The sequence below is a fragment of the Hemicordylus capensis genome, chromosome 1 (assembly GCF_027244095.1).
Source record: "Hemicordylus capensis ecotype Gifberg chromosome 1, rHemCap1.1.pri, whole genome shotgun sequence".
Lineage (NCBI taxonomy): Eukaryota > Metazoa > Chordata > Lepidosauria > Squamata > Cordylidae > Hemicordylus > Hemicordylus capensis.
The window spans coordinates 322,778,771-322,798,235 of NC_069657.1; the positions used below are offsets into that span (position 1 = coordinate 322,778,771).

Genomic DNA, 19,465 nt, shown 5'->3' on the forward strand with positions numbered 1-19,465 from the left:
CTTCTGGAAAAACAGCTACATAGGGTTATCTCATGTTGCAATGGGCACATGGCTTTCCTAAACGGCAGTGATGCTTTTGTAAGGAAAATAATCTTGTGTGGTGCCACAGCTTCTTAGCAAAACTGCAGTCCAATAATCTAGATGGATATTACACATTAGCCAAAATCTTCTGGAGACTATGCTGTGTTTAACAGTTCATGTGGTAGTTGTGGCAATGAAAAATCTTTACCAGCTGTTGCATGTGATAAATGCTGATGCCCTTTTTTGGATGGGGAAAGGAAAGGATGGTTGACAATAATCATCCATGACTTTGTAACTGAAAGAATCCATGAATGTAGTGCATTGTACATACTCCTGGATATAATTCATAAGCTGTATGTAGAGCCAGAACCTTGCCTCATGATAGAGGTGGAAAGGAGAATGCATATATACAACCAGGTTTCCTTGAGCTGTTATGTAATAGATAATTGCTTGCTTATTTATTATTTCAACTATACTTGCTAACACTGAACCACATTTGCCATTTTGTTGCCCACTCCCTCAGTTTGGAGAGATCCTTTTGGAGCTCCTCTCAATCTATTTTGGATTTCACTAAACACTAAATACTTTGGTGTCATCTGCATATTTGGCCACCTCACTGGTTACACCAACTTCTAGATCACCTTGCTTCCACACAACTGAAAACTGGGAGCACACACAGCTCCCAAACCTGGGTAGAACACCTTTTTTGACTGTGTAAATGACCTCCAAGTGTTTTTGAAGTCAGGAGTCACTGTAAGGCCTGTCAAACTTTTCCTGTCAACCTTCAAAGGTCAAAAGCAGATGTGACACCTAAAATTCAAATGTAATTAGTTAGAGATTTACTGGGATTGTATGCCAATCTCCCAGTAGCTTAGAAGTGACATAGACTCTAACCTTTTGCGATCCCAGGAGATGCTCAGGTAGATGTGTAGATATAGTATGCTATATTGGGTAGTAGTCCAGTGAGCTGTTTATGGAAAAAGAAAACAGAGAGTATGTCGTTCCCCCCACCATCCGCCCCACTGTGGAATTATAAAATTTGCACAAAAATAAACCGGCAGTCTCTAAGTATTTGGGCTAGAAGTACATAGCTGATGTATTTATTTAAAGTGTTGTTCATGTTTTCCACTTGGATCATTAAATTAAAAGACTTGTATAGTCATGGTTTTTAATGAAGCATGTTTGAATAATTATGATAGTGTACAATGCACTAGATTGAAATCAAGTGATCAAAAGTTTTGGTGAGTTTGTATGTACCTTCCCAGTCCTCTGCCTTTTGGTATTCTTGGCTGGATGTATACTGCTTAAGACTCTTTTAGAAATCACTATTCAGTCATTGATACTGTTAGGAGAAAAAGAATTTACACTAGAAACAAAATGCACTTCATGTTACACCTCTACAGTGGACGCCATATGAGTTTGAAGATAATATAGCTCCAACAGGCACACTAGCCTAAATACAGTCTACAATCAATACTGCATTCTGCCTTGACAGAAAGCTGAATTTTTATCTGTTAAATGTGTGAGCTTGGGGCAGCTATGTGTCTGAAGTGGTTTAAATCTGAAATGTGATGCGCTGCACAGAAAGTTGATTGACATCTTTGTTTATTGAAAAGTATTACATGAACAACAAAACACAGGCAGATACAGAACACTCCATAGAAAAGTGTAGCTGTATTATTTTTCAGTCCTATGTGTTCTGCCTCTTTGATGCTTGTCTGATGTAATAAAGCCACAGGATATAACACAAACAAGAATCTTTTGTAATCCAGTAGTCAAAAAATTTGGACATGATTTGGGACAGGGGCTGGGAAACACTGGCAGCAGATAGAGGAGGCAAAAAGGTTATTCTGCAAGCCTACTAGACTTTTTGTGTGTGTTCCAAGTGTTTTTCAACTTGAAATAAATGTGAGAGTATTTAATAAGCAAATTGACTGTGACTGGGTTGAGATATTTTTACATATATGCCTAAAGAAGTGAGAGTGGGGGAAAGACCTTAATGACTTATCTTAAAGCAATAAACATGCAGAATAAGGAATTAAGGTCCTTTTAAATGTTATGTTAGAATAATTATCCCTTTCAATGAATTTTGCCTGTGTTTTATTAAAGCTCTATTATGTCAAAGTAAATAGAGGTTAATGCTGCTGTTACTTCTACCAATGAAATATTATCTTTAATCTTATTTTAATAAAATAGTGGTAAATTCCACAGTAGAGGTAATCACTGTAGGCTAATCTAAAGAGTTATAAAATCTTCTGACTTTAATCTTTTTTTAAAAAATCTCAATAAAACATGAAGAGTAACATTAGCTGTAAGAAAACATAGCTCTTCTTGTATAGACATATAAATCACTTGGCCATCTTTTGTTACTTTAATGCAAGACTTAATTTGGACTATTTGCACAAATTGCTGGGTCATAACTTGCTTTGTATTCTGGAATCTACCTTTCAGTAGGGTTGTGTGTTTTGTTTTGTTTTCTGTTTTGTATTTGGCCTGAATCCAAAACACCCCCTTTTTGTTCTTGGTTCGAAATCAGCCAATCCAAAACACCCCAGTTTTGTTCTTTGTTCGAAATTGCAAAATACGAATCTGAAATGTTTTGAATTTGAAAAAATGGCCCCGGGGCAAAACTAGTGGATGGGGGTAGTAGAGCCCAATGGCTGGAAGCTACCACCCAAATTTCAGAGGAATTGGGCAGATTTTTGGTGAATTTTTGAAGTTTAAGATTTTTCCCATAGGGAATAATGGAGGTTTCAGCAAAAGTATAGCTTCACGTCAGGGGGAAAGGGGGTGACCCAGAGCAGAGTAGAGTGGCTGGTAGTGCCCAGTGGGGGCAAGGAAGCTGCCAGAATTATTTCAAAGGAATTGGGCAGAGGGCTGATTTTTAAAGATTTAATTGAGTTTACACGTCTTTAAGTTTCTTCCCCATAGGGAATGATGGAGGTTTCAGCAGCCCCATAACTGCACTTGGGGGGCACTGGGGTGGCCCAGAGCGAGTGGTGGTGTAGAGCACATAGGGTGCCAACCACCCCCATGGGTTGCTAACCCATGGGGTACTGGGTTCTGTTGTTTTTTATTCTGGGTTCTGTTGATTCTCTGGTAGCATATGAGAGTGGATTCATGGTTTGTCCTTGAAAATCTCATATGCTACAGGCTGGGCTCAGGCTGGCAACAAGGCAGGCATAGGCAATGGCATGGCATCTCTAAAGGGGGTGAAAAAAATTCTTATGGAGCAAAAAAGCAATGCAGCAGATAAATCTATTCCCAGGTTGGCATGCAGTAGCCATAGCAGGCTGGCAGGCTGGGCTCAGGCTGGCAACAAGGCAGGCAGGCATAGGCAATGGTATGGCATCATCATGGCAACTTGAGGCATGCCATGCAATGCCAACTAGTTCTCTCTCTCTCTCTTCAATGAGGCAGAAAGGCAGAATGGCGAATGAGTAACTAACTTGTTGAATGAATTGAAAACCCCTCCTTGAACTCCCCTCTACCTTTGCCCCTTCTTTGACCTTTCCCCTGGCCAATGTGGGGTCAGTAAACAGTGGCAAGAGGCAAAAGAATCAATGGGGAACAAGGAGGGAATCATTAGCAGGTCAGCCCATGCTTTAGGTCACCGATCTGAAGGCTGGAAGTGCGTGAAATTCAAAGAGATGTCAAACACAAAATGGAGACTGACTCAGAGATCGCCACAAAATGGAGGTCCGAAACAACAAAACATTTTGTAGCCAAAACAGGGACGTTTTGTTTTGTGTCCAAAACTTTCAGATTTGGAAAATGGGTGTTTTGTTTTGTCTACAAAACACCCGAAACGGCCCGTTTCGAGTACAAAACGTTTTGTACCCAAAACGTTTCACACATCCCTACCTTTCAGGACTAGCTTTCAGTCTGAGATTAATGCAAAAAGCTAATTTGATTTCAGTTTGGTTTATATATACAGTTCTACATACAGTAAAAGAGTTGGGTTTGTTTAATTTGTGGTAGAGAAAACTGAGGGGGCGGGATAAACACGCCTTCTGCCCAGCTCTATGGAAGCTCTGGCTGCTGGCAGCCCAAGCTTCCCCACAGCCAGACAGTGAGGTAGGAGGGTGTGCGCACACCCTTCTTCATCACTTTGAGCCTGGTAGAAAACCTGGGCTATCTAGCAGAGGAGCACCGGGATTGGTCTTGATCCTAGCAGTTCTCATGACCAGCCCTAATTGGGCTTGCTCTGCCCTACTTGGATAGGGCTGTTCATAAGAACACTCTCGGGTATTCTTTCCTATCCCAAATGGCTAAATGTGGGGATGGAACAGAAACTACCCCACCATTGTAAGTCCATTAATTTCTAGGGTAGTTTTTCTCCCAATTGACATGGGAATGAGATAGATACCATCCCACCATACAGAGTCCATTCACAGGTTTTCTACCCTGTGTCATATCTCTATATATAATACATTAAGGCAGGGCTGCTCAATTTTGGCCCTCTTGCAGATGTTGGCATACAGTTCCCATAATCCCTGGCTATTGGCCGCTGTGGCTGCAGATTATGGGAGTTGTAGTTCAAAAACAGCTGGGGGGCCAAGTGAGCAGCCCTGCAATAGGGATGTGCACGGAACCAGTCCAGAGGCCCTTTACTGGCCTCCAAACTGGTTTGAAGAACCGGTGGTTCTGCCGATTTGACACCGGATGGGGTGGCTCTTTAAGGGTGGGGGAAGGTGGACTTACCCCTCCCGCCACTTTCCCCCCACCAGTGCTCCATTTCTTTCTAAAATCCCTGGGGCAGCAGCGTAACCTGCCACCCCTTCCCCCGTTGTCCAGAAATTGGCAGAAGTATTGCCTGCACATGCGCCCGGCGGCTGTGCACGTTGTGTGTACATGTTGCGTGCACTCATCGCATGCACACATCACGTATGCATGTGACGGGTGTGACGGGCGCGCACACAGAGTGCACTCATACAGGCGATACTTCTGCCAATTTCCGGGCAACAATGGGGGAAGGGGCAGCAGGGACGTGGATTTTGGAAAGAATGGAACACCAGCAGGGGGAAAGTGGTGGGAGGGGTAAGTGCACCTTCGCCTGCCCTTAAAGAGCCATCCCACCCAGCGCCGAACCACAGCTCCGCGGTTCCATGCACACCACCACCCTGCACTACATGGCAAGCCCTGCCCACACAGTGCTTTATCAATCGGAGGTAACAGAACAGAAGTACCATGGTGATTGGGCAGTGGAGATTCCATATGCAGATAGGGAAGAGGAGCGGGTAGGCGGTGAGTGAGTGAGCAAGCAGCAGGAAGGGGCAAGTGAGTAAGGAAGCAGAGCAGAGGGGGTGAGTGAGTGAGCAAGTGGCAGGGAGGTGGCGAGTGACCGAGCAAGCAGCGGAGATAGGGGCAAGGAAGCAGTGGGGAGGGGTGGGTGAGCAAGCAGCAGGGAGGGGGAAAGCGGGTGAGCGGTGGGGAGGAGGACAGTGAAAGAGGGTAACTGACTCTGAGCAATAAAGCAGGGGCTGTGGCAGGGGGCAAGGAGAGCAACAAAGTCCTAGTGCACAGATGCTCTGTGGGAGAACTGCTAGTTTTTATTAATAACATAAATATCATAACTGGTGAGGGGCCATACTTGTGGATATATTGTGTACCAAAGTGCAGGTAAGAATATGACAACCAGGGCATAGCTGGGAGTGCAGTGGTTTGCTTGTTTATCCTTATCTAGGCAGCCAGGGCTAGAAATCTACCCCACAATCTGGTTGAGGGTTAAATCAGTATGCACCTCAGAGTTCTATGATAACATAAATATCATTGAATGAATACACACAGGTAAATAGAAAAACAAGTGAATACAGACAAACATTGTTGCATGGTAAAATGGTCACCTATACTTTTACAGATGATCAGACTACCCTGAGAATAGCTCTCTAATCCTGGGCACCTTGGCCATCTGTATCAGATCATGAAATGGTAAGGAGGACTTTACCAAGTATCTGATGCAGATATGTGGTAAAGAGCTATCCATAGTCCTTCTAACCAATAGAATGTTTTCTCACTGTTGTTTCCCAAGATTTCTCATCAGTTGCAGATGTGTGGATGATGCCTGGGAGGCTGTTGAATTCTATCCCAGTTGATTCCCATGTTGGCCTGGATGGAAATATGGAAAAGTATGATGATGTGCCACACTATGTTGAGTTCCACACTAAGGCTTATTAAACTCACCTCCCCCCACCACCCCAGCGACTGATTCCTTCTTGTTGGGAGCATGGACCGTGCTCCCAGACAATCAGCACTGTGTGCCTGCAGCGTGGAGCTCAGGAGACTGGGATGACACGGACTGGCATCTGGAAATTTCACAATGCACCACGCAACATGCACAATGCATTGGGGGACTTCCCCAGGAGATGGGTGCTCTAGGCTGGGGTTAAACCTAGCTCCAGCCAACACACAATGTGGTAGCCCGAATTAAGGGAGCACTCACTCCCTTAACCTCAGCTAGCAGCTGGGCTACAAAGTGGGGCTAGGTGGCACTGTTCTGCCGGGATTGGGCCTGATCCCGGAAGCTCTCATGAGCAGCCTAACCCAGGCTGATCTTCCCTAGCTTGGGTTAGGCTTCACACGAGAACAGCCTCACTGTGTTGAGTTGCAGGCTCATTCAAAACAGCAACAATCAGTGACTTTTGTGCAGTAAGGAGTCAGGGTCTTCACTGCCCCTTTCAGTTGCTGCATCAGAGGCCTTAGGCATGCATGGCAGTGGTAAAAATATGCCCCTGAGCATTCCAGATGTTTCGGCATGTGTGGCAACATTCTAGCATGACCCAGCGATCTTCCAAATGCTTCTGATAGGGAATTTGCAGAGAACCCTCTCTGCTAAACCCCATTGCGCATGTCTAAAGCATATGTTTAAATCTTGGCTTCTCCAGTTCTGTCCACAATTTGGGTACAGTGGAATCTCTGGATCAGGGATTCCCTAACTTTTTGCACTTCTAGAACTTACCGTCAGATCCTCAAGTAATATCCATGAACTCCCACCCCATTTATATAATTTTCATAAGTCTCCAGTAAAAGTCAGTGGAAAAAATAGGTACCGGGGATAGTTATTTTCAAGAACTTTATTCTGGTTTACCAGGAAACAAAATAAAGTGCAGCAAAGATTTTTCACAGACAACTTGCACCTGTCCCATGGACCTCAGGTTAAGAACTCCTTTTCGGGATGATACAGACAACCAGCTTACCAAGTGCTGTCATGCACACTGAGATAAAAAACAAGTTTGTAAATTGTTCCTGTGTTCCCTCAAATATCATTTTAAGCACCCCTGATGTTATTATAGATGTACTCTCTCCCATTAGCCACCCCTGATCCTAACCATACTTACTTGGAAAGGATACCAATTGATTTCACTGGGACATATTTCTAAGTAAGAATGTGGTAGGAATGCAGCCTTAGTTATTCTACGTTCTATGTAGAATAGCCTTAAAAATATTTTTTTTTTCTCCCTGGATGTTTTTTTGTAGGCAAAGAGCCATTCCCTTCGGTGTTTTACAAGGTTTAGTGCCAGCAAGGTAGTACATATAGCCCAACTGAGTATCGAGAGCTGTTTTTATCCTCGAAATATTCAAAGCATGCAGGAGTCTCTAAAGTGTCTGTTCCAGAGATACATTAATGCATTTGAAAGGATATTAAAGCTTAACGTGGGGGGGGGGGGGTGGAATTCCTAGCGGCAAAATGTAAAACTGCTTAACAGAATTACATCCAGAACTTTGTGTATTAGATTTGAAAATAAATCATCTTATACTTGCTCATATTAAAGCTTCATGTCAGTTTGGAAGACTAGAACATTGGACAGGTTTCATTTTTCTGGTTCAGAACCTTTCTGTGTGTGTGTGTGTGTGTGTGTGTGTGTGTGTGTGTGTGTGTGTGTGTGTTTGTCTGTACTACACATAAGACAGCTGATGACCCATTTTCCTTTGTGCAGATTTGCCTAATGTACAAAGTTAAAGCAGTTCTTAAATATATTTTTAAAAACCATACCACCCCCCAAACCTCCAGTCCCCCTATATTCAGTTGCAAAGAAAGGCATGCCTTAATTAAGGAACCTTCTCAGTTTAATGCTTCCAATTAACCTTTACTGACTTTATGTTCTACATAAAGCAATGGAATCTTCCAGCAGAGAGTGGATTTGATTGCTGGACCAAATGATAGGGACAATTTTATTTTACTTTATAGTGATTCTTAGTTTACTTAGTTTACTTTAGTTTTAATATTTTTACTCAACTCTTCTATAAAAAAGTAATCAAAACTGCTTACAAGAAAAACTAGTAAAATATAATAAAAACAATAAAATACAAGAGAAACGTTTTTCAAAAGCAAAATTTTAAAAAGTCAATAAAAACAATAAAATGGCATTAGTTAAAAAAGAAGAAGACTGCAGTATAAAATCCCTCGTGACTAAGTTCTCAAGATTTCTTAACTGAAGGGAAACTTACTTTAACTTTGTGTTAGGGCTGAGCATTGAGTTAGAAGAATAATTGTATCTGATTCGATACAGTCCCTATCAGCAACACTTTACATCGTATCATTTTCAGTCCAAAATTGCTAATATTGACACCACCCTACAGTATGTGGTATATTTTGTACCCTGTCAGACTGTATCAAGCTCCATCCAATGATCAGATGACTGTTTTCATGCTTTTCTCTGCTGCTGATGTCACAAAACTTCCTTTCATTGAATCTGGTGGTGTGATATAGGTGGAAAATGCTGAGGTTGAAAGGAGAGCGGTTATGTGATTGACATCTCTACTTCAGTGTCTTAGGCTTGCCGTTGCTCAAAGCATGCTACAATTGACTTTATCTCTCCTCAAATCATAGTGCTTGGTGGGAAGAATATAGGATTCTATATTACAAGGTGTCTCAGCCAAAACTCCAGAGTTGCAATTGAATATTGTTGACCTCATCTCAAGCCCTTAGCTTAGTTATAAGCTATGGTGCCTCATTAACTTGTGTAGCATGTAAGTAGTAAAGATGTTTGCTATCTTAAATATTTATTTACTTGTATTTTAAAGCTATTTTTGTTACATAGACTCCAAGATGGCATTCAACAATTAAAATACCGTCGTCCCTCGCCAACCGCGATGGTTCCGTTCTGGGAAAACCTCATGGTTGCCGAATTTGTGGTTGGGGTGACATTGCAGTGAATGGGAAACAGGTGGTTAGGGGAATCAGGACCGAAAAAATCCACCCCCTGATTTGGGGGGTGGGGAAGGGAAAGTTAAATCTGTTTTTATTACTTTTACCACTGCTGCTGTGCGGTGGTGGCGCAGTGGGGACTGCATCAAGAGCTCTGCCACCAACTTCCAAAATGGTTGGGTGCTGGAGGCGGGCGCTGGAGGTGGCAAGAGGTCGGGCGCTGGAAGTGGTGAAAGAGCTCCTTACATGGGCCCACCTTCCTCCCAAATCCTACAGATCAGGCTGATTTTAGGCCTCTGTGCCCATGCCCGATCTGTAGCTTTGGGGAGGAAGGTGGGCCCATGTAAGGAGCTCTTTTGCCACCTCCAGTGCCTGACCTCCTACCGCCTCCAGCGCCTGACCCTTTGGGAGGTGGGCAGAGTTCTTGCCCCTATGCCCGCTGCTCTGTCACTACAGAGGTAAAAGTAAGAGAAACAGATTTCTCCCAATATCACCCCTGAACCCTTGTAAATGATCCCCTGACCCCAGAAATTACCCCCCAAAACCCACTACATTTTAAAAAAAGAAACCCCTCTCCAAACTGCAAATACTCGGGTTGTGGTTTGCAAGGGCAGTCACAATTTCCCAGTTGCAGATAATCAAACATGTGATTGGGAAACTCGCAATAGGTGAGGGACAACTGTATATAAATTAACAGCTAAAAACAATAAAATGCAGGCTTAAAAAAGAAGCATAGGAGCATGATGATAATTTTAAAAGATCACCAGGGCATTTTCCAGATCACAAGCTGCAACAGTTTTGCAACGTTAAGCACCCCTCCATATTTCTCATGTTGTGGCATCGCGGTCGCTGCACCAGGGTGCCATCCATATTTCCGATGCCTTGATTCGGGTTTTATTGATGCGTTTTGGCCCTATAACAGTTGTAATACTGTTGCAGGAAAGTGCTGTGTTTTTCCGTTGTACAGAGGGTTGCCCCGTGTTTGATCCATTGCAGCGCGGTGTGGTCTGGACAGTTCACTTGGATTTGCCGATTTTTATAGCCCCTTTCCACCCATTCCTGAACTAATGTTGCCACTCATGTAAAATTATTTTTTTTAATCTTTTCAACGCAATTTCTTGGGCAAGGGTGCAATCCACAATGGTGCAAGGGTGCAACTCGTTTCTCAACTGCTTTGAACTTCTGATTTAGATCGCTCATGTTTCTCATTAAGCCTTTTTTGTTTTTGGATACATTCACGCTGTGGATTTGCTGGCTCATTCAACAGATCAAGGATTTGTTGATATGTAAAGCCAGACATTATATTTTTCTTAATATATTGTCGTCTCTCGGTTTTTCATTTCTGCCTTTGGCCCTAGGTTTCGGTCACATTAGTCTCTGGAATTTGATATGTAAAGCCATTTCCCCCCTTTAAAAATATATATATCTAATGTATTTCCGTTCCATTTCATTTCCTTTTGATTCCATTGGTCTCACGCCCCATGTGTTTGGTGATTTAGCTTGCAGTAAGTTGAAAGTTGTTGCACCTTTGCACGAAAGCACCAAGAAATGTTTTTTTTAAAAAACCAGTTTGTTGCATCAGCAGTTCCCCACCCCCTCCACGGTTGAAAATTGAGAGGGGGGGCAGTGAATGTGATCCAGGTGGAATATGGACACCTGCCTGCAAAATCCGCTGCAGTGGTGGGCAATACAGAAGGCCAAACCCCTGTCACATTGCATAGAAAGCTGTATCAAAGTCACTGTGCTCGTGGTTTCAAACTGCTGCCTAATTCTGGGGCACTTTGCAGTACTTTAACCATTGCAAATCTCGTATACCAGAAAGCACCCAGGATCCTTTCATGGCTCAAAGGAGAACACCTCATTTGATGGATAGAGCATCTGCCTGCAAAACGCAGTGATGAACGTGAAGCAGCATTTCTCTACAGGGAGGAAGTTCAACAAGCTGGGAACAACTGAGAAGAGCCCCTCTCCCCAAGAAGGACTTGTAAGGTAGATAGCTTCACTTAGGCACAGGCAGTTCTTCAGATATCTCCTAATACCCAAATCATTTAGGGCTTTAGAAGTCAAAACTGGTACCTTGAACTTAACTTGGAAACAAATTGGCAGACGGTGCAGTTCTTTCCGTTGTGGGGTGATATAATCCACCTTAACAACTTCAGATACTGGCAGACATCCAGACTAACACTGCACCAATGTGCCAAGGTTTTCCATCATTTCAAGGGGGCAGATTGTTGGCAGCTCCCTCTTCCCTCTGCAGCCATTTGTGATTCCCATAACTACATCTCTGAGGGTTTGGGGACTCCTGGGAATATACTTTTGTGAGGCACAGGCAGCTTTAGAGGGAAGAAGGGATTACCAGAAATTGTATTCCATGCACACACACACCCATCACACAACAGGAAATGATCCTGCATTAGTGCAGGATCAGTCTGGATGTCAGCCACTAACTTGGCAGCCACATTTTGCACTAGATGAAGTTTTCAAATACTTTTCAAGGGCAGACCTGTATAAAACATGTTGCAGGAATCCCAGTGTGATATGGTTAAGGCACTGGAAACAGTAGCCAGATCTACTTTTTCAAGGAAGGTCACAGCTGGCACACAAACTGAAGCTAAGCAAATATATTAATAGTCACAGCTACCTCTGACCTTCCAAGAGTAATGCCAGGTCCAAGAGAGCCCCGCAACTATACACCTCTTCTTTCAGATGAAGTGCAATCTCCATCTAGAACAGGTTGAGCCCCTGCTTCCTGACTGGCTCTCCTACTGGTCTGCTCTTAGCTGGATTAAGCCTCAATTTGTTTGTCCACATCCAGCCCATCAGTACTGTCTCGAGCTCCATCACCTGGTTTAGAACATCAACCAACTTCCTGGGATCTGATGCTAAATGAGATAGAGTTGGGTTTCATCAACATATTGGTGACAACACCACAATCTATGAACAGCCTCCCCAGCAGCTTCATGTGGATATTGAACAATGCAGAAGATAAGGCTGAACCTTGCAGAATCCCAGAGTCCAAAGACCAAGGGGCCGAGTAGAAGTCTCATTGTGACTGGTATTATAAGAACCAGTCAAAGACTGTATTTCCTAATCCCAAGATGTGGCATAGAAGAATACTGTGGTTGTCGAATGCTGCTGAGAGATCCAGCAGAATCAAGAGGAATTCAATCCCTCTCTCTAGTTCCCAATGTAGGTCATCCACCAGGGTGACCAAGCCAGATAGAAAATGGTCAAGATAATTTATATCACCCAAGATCTTCTGTACCTGAGATGCCACACATTCTATCACTTTGCCCAGAAAAAGGAGATTAGAGACCAGCCTGTAATTGGAAGGATCATGAGAGGGCTTCTTCAAAATAGGCTTCACAACCAACTCATTCAGCATTGATGCATGTTGTCCTCTCTTGGAGGGAAGGATTAATCATTCCCTCCAACCAGCAAGCTATCTCCTCTTTGGCAGCTTTAACAGCCAAGAAGAATAAGAGTCAAGAGCACATGAAGTCGCCCTCATACTACCGAGGATTTTCTCCATATCCTCAGGCAACACCATTTGCAATTTATCCAATACAACAGGACTAAATGTTGCCCAAGGTAAGTAATTCATTTATTTAACATATTTATACACCACCCAAAACTCATATCTCTGGATGTTTTACAATAAAATGAAACATTAAAACAATTTAAAATTCAAAAACCATGATACATTCTAGAAGTCTAATTAAAAGCCTGGATAAACAAATGCAGTTTAACAGCCTTTTAAAAATCTATCAGAGATGGAGAGGTTCTAATTTTTGCAGGGAGTGCATTGGAAAGCCTCGGGGTGGCAGTGGAGAAGGCCCGTCCTTGAGTAACCATCAGACAAGCTGGTGGCAACTGCAGATGGACCTACCAAGATGATTCAATAGGTGGCAGGACTCATAATGAAGGTGGAGTTCTCTTAAATACTCTTGGCCTAAGCTGTAATTTATTAAATGGTACTACCATTTATCTGGAGTCAAATCAGACCAAAAACAAATTATCCAAAAACTGATGTTCAAGAGCAGGCTGTCATAGGAGAAGAGAGAGAGAGAGAGCCAGAGGAGCTTTGCCTTGCCTTGCATTGCCTGCCTGTTGCCTGGAGTAGATTCTCTGCTTTTTGTTCCTGCTTTCCTGATTGAGGAAAAGATAAGAGGATTTTTTTTCACCCCCTTCCTGCTGCAGAGAAAATCACTGCCTGGACCAGCTCTCTGTGCGAATTGATTTGGGTACAAAATGATTTGTACCCATATCTACCTTTTTCTGGATATTTGTGGACAAAACAAATCGGCCCTCTGCCAGCTGGTCAAATGTGGACCCCAAACAAATCAGGGTTGATTCTATTTGGGTACAAATCAAATTGACACTTTTGCAACCATTTAGTTAGGCCATTGGAGTTTGTTTCAAGTAGGGATATGCATGAATTGATTTTTTCAGAGATGTGAGTTTTCTTCGCACCCATCACTAGCATGGGGTAGTCACTAAAATAGGCTATAGTCCATGTTCAGTTGGATTAATCACAATTCCTCCAGCATTATTCAGTTAAACCAAGGAGCTAAACAGGTAAACCACAGGAGGTAGTTCTGAGGTAAACCAAGGAGCTGACCAAACTCACCAAGATGAAGAGGGTTCCCAGGAACAAGCAGGCTTCTCATACTAGAGACCCACCAGGGCATCGAGAGAATACCAGTTTTGTCAGTAAGAGAATCCCCAAGGACTTTCTAGAAGCCAAGCAGATCCACATACCTCCAGCATTGGACCATCTTAATGGATCCCACACCCCTGCAGAGGTTTGAAGATGCATAAAGTTATCTTTCCAGGACAATGGAGTTATAGCAGACTTCCCCATCCCCAGATACATCCTGTCTTGCAGAAACAAAATCAAAACCTGCCACCCTCTCCTAAAGGAAAGCCACTCTCCGATGAGACTGCTTGTCCGCCTGTGCTTTCCCTGCCTAATCTCTGTATCTGCGTCATGGTGGCTCTTCCCTCCAGACATGGTTGGGAATCCTTTGGACAGCCTTGCCAAGTGGTACGTTCATTTGCTCATCCTCACTCCTGTTTCCTTCCCATGGTAGGTGCTCTTCCCCTGATTATTCCTCTCAGGGGGTGGGGGTAGCACTGAGCACCGACAAGGAATTTGAGGAAATTGCAAGTTATCAACAAGACCTTTGACTATGGTGTATCACATATTAAAATATTTGGGACAGTGATAACATTTTCTGCCCTATATCACTTTTGGCAATAAGAACAGAGAATGAGAGTCTATATTCCCAATGGCTTCTGACTGTATGCAGCTTCCTTCCTTTTCTTTTCTTTGTTTAATATGTGTTATTGTTGTGTTGTACATGGCTTTGCGTGATGTACAGATATGGTATCAAAACTTTATTAATCATGTTTATTTTGTAAGACTTTTGAATTGTGTTATTTTAAGGTTGCTTTTTGCTGCTGTTTTAATTAATCTCTTATTTTATTATGCCTGTTTTTGTTAGGGTAAGCCATTCTGTGATCATTTTAAGAGAGGTGGGATATACATTCTTAAAATAAATGTATTTGAATCATTTTTATTCCATACATTCCACCACTCCTCTGGTCCTCACAGCAGCTTTCAATCTTATAGAACAACAAAACAATCAATCAATTAAAACAAACCAAAACCTCTCTCAGAAACACAACCAAAAAACAATAAAATCAGAAGCAGCAAAGATATAAAGCTTCACCCAGTGAGACCATAAAAAGCACACAAACTTACCAGCCTTAGCTGTATTTATAAATAAATACTCTTTCTAGTGAGTAGCTCATGTACTCTACAGTTTTTATTTATTTATTATTGTTGTTATTTTGTATAAAATTCCTAGGTGCTGCTCCAAAATTAAAAATAAGACATGAATTTTCTGCCATCTTGCTGTCTACAGGTAAGGATTCAACACATTGGGGAGGAAAGGAAAAAGAGAAAGAGAGTTGATCAGGAAAAGCCAGGATTACTGGATGCATTTTAAAGAAGCACTTTAATGTAAAAGTGGAGAAAGAGTTTGCCATCAGGCAGAAGGGCATTCCAGAGATAGTAAGCTGCAAGGAGTCTGTGCTGTTCCATGACATTTTGTGGCCTAAAGCAGAGCACTAAATAACATTCTTTCTTTCTGTCCCCTTCCCTTTCTCTTTTTAACCTACTTTCCAGTAGCTTATGAGCTCACCCAGCATTCAGTGTGTATGTCTGTCCATGTGACCATTTGTGTGTGTGTGTTGTACCTCCAACTATCAACTTTGTAATGCTTGGACCAATATGAACCAAATTGGGTACAGTTGTAGGGACACACAGGGCCACCTCAACGGCATAGTTTGTGATGATGCCATCCACCCCAGTTCAAGATGGCAGATGAATGAATGTTTGAGCCACAAGTGGGCTAACTTGTGAACTGCCTAACTGTTTTGGACCAGTTGTAAGGATAGTGAAAGGAAAGTAGGCAGATTAGTTCTAACTAGAACAACTTGTTTCCTATTAAAATTACATCTCAGTCCCTCCCTCCATTTCAAATCTCTCTCCCTTTCTTCCTTTTCTGTTGGGAAGAGGAACTGTATCATGGTACCATTTAACCTTCTTTTTGATCTGAGTAATAAGATCTGAAAAACAAGCTGAAAATATTGGACAAATGACAACCTGTAATACAGAGTGGAGATGCTGAAGAGTGGAAGCAGGAAGACAAACAAGAAGAATGTTAATCAACATAGCAGTACATGTAAAATACACAACAGATCTAGAGATTGTCTATTGGTGTTACTTGGTGGTGCTCCAAAAGGTAGGCTTGTGCATTTTGATTCAGGTACAAAACGTTTTGTGCCTAAAAATGGCAATTTCGGAGGTTTTGTAACCAAGACAAAATCAAGAATTAAAAAACAGAGATTTTTGTTTCCAAATAGAAATGACTGTGTTTCAGACAGAATGCTTTGTTCTTTGGAAAAGCATTGCAATTCAAATTGTCTTCTCTGGCTCTCTCCACTCCAGCTGAGGCACTGAGTGATTAGCAGAAGATGATATGCAAAAAGCTGTTGAATGGTTTAGTTAAGTACGTGTTGTATTCAGTGTGATTGAAATGCAAACTGACCTTGCAAAGAGATTTGGAAGACAGCATTTTGAGACAGAAATACCCAAATATCTTTGGGAGCTCAATGCAATTCCAAAGCTCTTGCTAAAAGCCATGGTATAAATTGTGTGGAGAAGCTTTTTGAGAAGCTGGTTAGGAAAGTTCTGAAATTACATAGGGTTTTTCCCCCAAAGGTTTAGAAAGAATCTCTTGACTTGTTCAGGGGTCTTTTGAAGAGCTATTTTGTTTTTCTTCTGATTTTTATGAGTTATAGTGGTGTCTAAGTTTTGTTGCCCAAGTTGAGCAGTCTAATGTAATTTAGGCCACAATGTAATTTGGTGGGACATGATGTCTAAGGCAGTGGTTCACAACTTTTGCAATTGCAGGGACAGGTCATCCACATGGGACTACAGGAGACAAACGGAGGGGGGTGGGGAATACCCCTGTCAATCTATTGACATCCCCAGGAATCTTAGTTGCTTCTCTCTTTCTTGTAACCATGATCCATGATTTTGCACTTTCTTAAATGCAGTGATGATAAATCTCAACAATTCTGAACAGTAGGCTGAGTTGTTTGGGCTATGGCTTACTCCACTTCAGTTAAAAACATTTGAAGCTGTTCCATAGTACCAAGGCAGTTCATTGATCTATCTTGCTATCTCAAATGACCTGTGGTCACTGTTTCATGGGGGGAGGGAGTGTTTTTATTGAAAGATTGCTTGAATCTACAAATGGGTTGTGCTGCTGTGCTAGTGCCACAGGGAGAGGCTCACACCTGCTGCAAAATTCTCAAATAACTGTGCCAAAAAATAAAGTGTCGTTGTTCATCATTCTCTTCACTCTTTCAACTTGTTTATGTGGGGTTTCAGGGGCAAAACAGTGGGTTGGGTGGCAGTGCCCCAAGGGTGGTGCAACCAGATTACAAATAGGGCAAAGGGCTGGTTTCTTAGGAATTTTTGAGGTTTACGCGTCTTTAAGATTTTTCCCCATAGGGAATAATGGAGGTTTCAGCAACCCCATAACTCCACCTCGGGGGCCCTGGGATGGCCCGAAGCGAGTGGTGGTGTAGTGCACAGAGGGTGCCAACCACGTCACTGGATTGCTAACCCATTGGGGTACTGGGCTTTGTTGTTTCTGAGGTGTTGCGTTTAGATTCTCTGGTAGCAAATGAGATTTTTAATGGAAAACCATGAATCCACTCTCATATGCTACTAGAGAATCTACTCTCAGAACACCTCTAGAACAACAAAACCCCGTACTTCATGGGTTGGCAACCCATGTGGGTGGTTGGCACCCTATGTACACTACACCGCCACTTGCTCTGGGCCACCCCAGTGCCCCTCAAGTAGAGTTATGGGACTGAATAAACTTCCATTATACCCTATGAGGAAAATCTGAAAGACGCTTATTAATTAATTAAATTAATTAATAAGCGTCTTTCAGATTTTCCTCATAGGGTATAATAGAATTAATTAAATTAATTAAAGAAGTTTATTAATTCTTTAAAAATCAGCCCTTTGCCAAATTCCTCTGAAAAAATTGTGGTAGCTTCCTTGTACCAACTGGGCACTACCACCAACCACACTCCACCCTGGGCCGCCACCCCCCCCCCCCCGCGTGAAGCTATACTTTTCCTGAAATTTCCATCATACCCTATGGGGGAAATCTGAAAGACACGCAAACTTCCAGAATTCACCAAAAATCAGCAGTTTGCCAAAGTCCTTTGAAATTTTTTTGGTAGCTTCCACTCATTGGGCACTATAACTGTCATGCACTCTTTTGACCATGTGACCCATTTTAAAATCTGAATTAATTCGGATTCGGATTAATTCGGTTACAAAACAAAACTGGGGTGATTTGGAAGCCTTAATTTTGGACAGAATACAAAATGGGGTTGATTCGGATTTGGTACAAATCGAAACAGAAAAAATACAAAATGCACAACGCTACCCAACAGCTAAGTGGTGAACAATAATACTGCTACCCATTATTCACATTTGACCACATACGTATTTAAGTACCCTTTGGAAACCATAGCTGGGCCATGCATAGTCAACCAACATGATACATGCAGTGATACTCTTTCATGCAGTGTTCCAGGCTCATCAGCTTTTAATGCCTACTATATCTAGAGTTGATTCATTCCCACAGAGGCAACCCACTGAGTTTTTTTAAGGACATGTTGCAAAATGCTATTCAGTGATTCTACCCTCCTATAGCTAAAACATGTGAGAGAAATGCTATAACGACGACCTACTATTATTTAGTTGTTTTGCCTTCAATGCCTATTTAAGATAATTAACAACTTGAAAGTAAAATGTATTCAGCTTTGCACTCAAGATTGATTTGGGTTATGGAGAAAATAAACTATTGTAAAAATCTTCCAAAGGAGAAGAAATTTCAGAAACGGTAGGAAGGTGTTCTTGGTGGTTTTTAGTACTTTAGTACCTCAAAGCAGTTTCCTATAGGGAAGATGTATTTGATCTGTGGTTGTCCTGACAGTCTCACGCCAGGTGGGCTCCTATGACAATAGTTGAAGAGTCAGAGAAAGGAAAGGTTAATGTTCACTGTGCCCCATTGCAGAGTGCTAACATATTTTGTGATATATTATAGAACACTGGGAACTCTGCAGCAATGTAGAATTATGGTTGAGAGTTTAGGATTACTCTTTGTTCATGGCATTATATATATATATATATATTTTCTCTCCTTTCTGAAAATGTATGTGCCATAAACATCTCAATATTGAAGGAAGTCTCTTTATGGACAAGCAGAGCCTGTTGTGCATTAAGTGGGGCCTTTTATGTTCCAGCCATATCCTAAGCTCCTGTTTATGCTTAAAAATGCTTAAGAAGTTAAAAACACTGACTGACATCTCCTCCAGTGTAATGTGGTTGGTTCTGAACTGCCTATGCTGCTGCAGGCATCTAAAACACACGGCCATATTGCTGCGCAACAGGGCTGTTCTGCTACTAATTGCACAACTGCACATTATTTAATATATTTATTTTATTTATTTTATTTATATACATAATGACATGACTTGCATTTTTCCCAATGTAAGGCACGGTGCAACATACAGTTGCACAGCAATAATGAACTGCTCTGTGGAGCAGTGGGACAGCAGTAGTAATGGAACAGGCCTGTGGCACAGGTAGTTCAGAACCTCCCACATGATGCAGTGGGACATGTCAGCCAT

General features: G+C 42.2%; 1 long non-coding RNA gene across 11 annotated transcripts in view; it reads left to right on the forward strand.

The window, feature by feature from the left end:
* The window catches only part of LOC128341280 (uncharacterized), a 563,294-nt gene that overhangs the window by 334,337 nt on the left and 209,492 nt on the right, over positions 1–19,465 (forward strand). The window contains exon 1 of one of the 11 annotated variants that reach the window (XR_008314310.1): positions 15,081–15,099. The exons of the other annotated variants lie outside the window; for them this stretch is intronic. This is a non-coding gene — a long non-coding RNA (uncharacterized LOC128341280). Of the gene's footprint in view, positions 1–15,080; positions 15,100–19,465 lie in introns of those variants that run through there. 11 annotated transcript variants of the gene reach the window in all.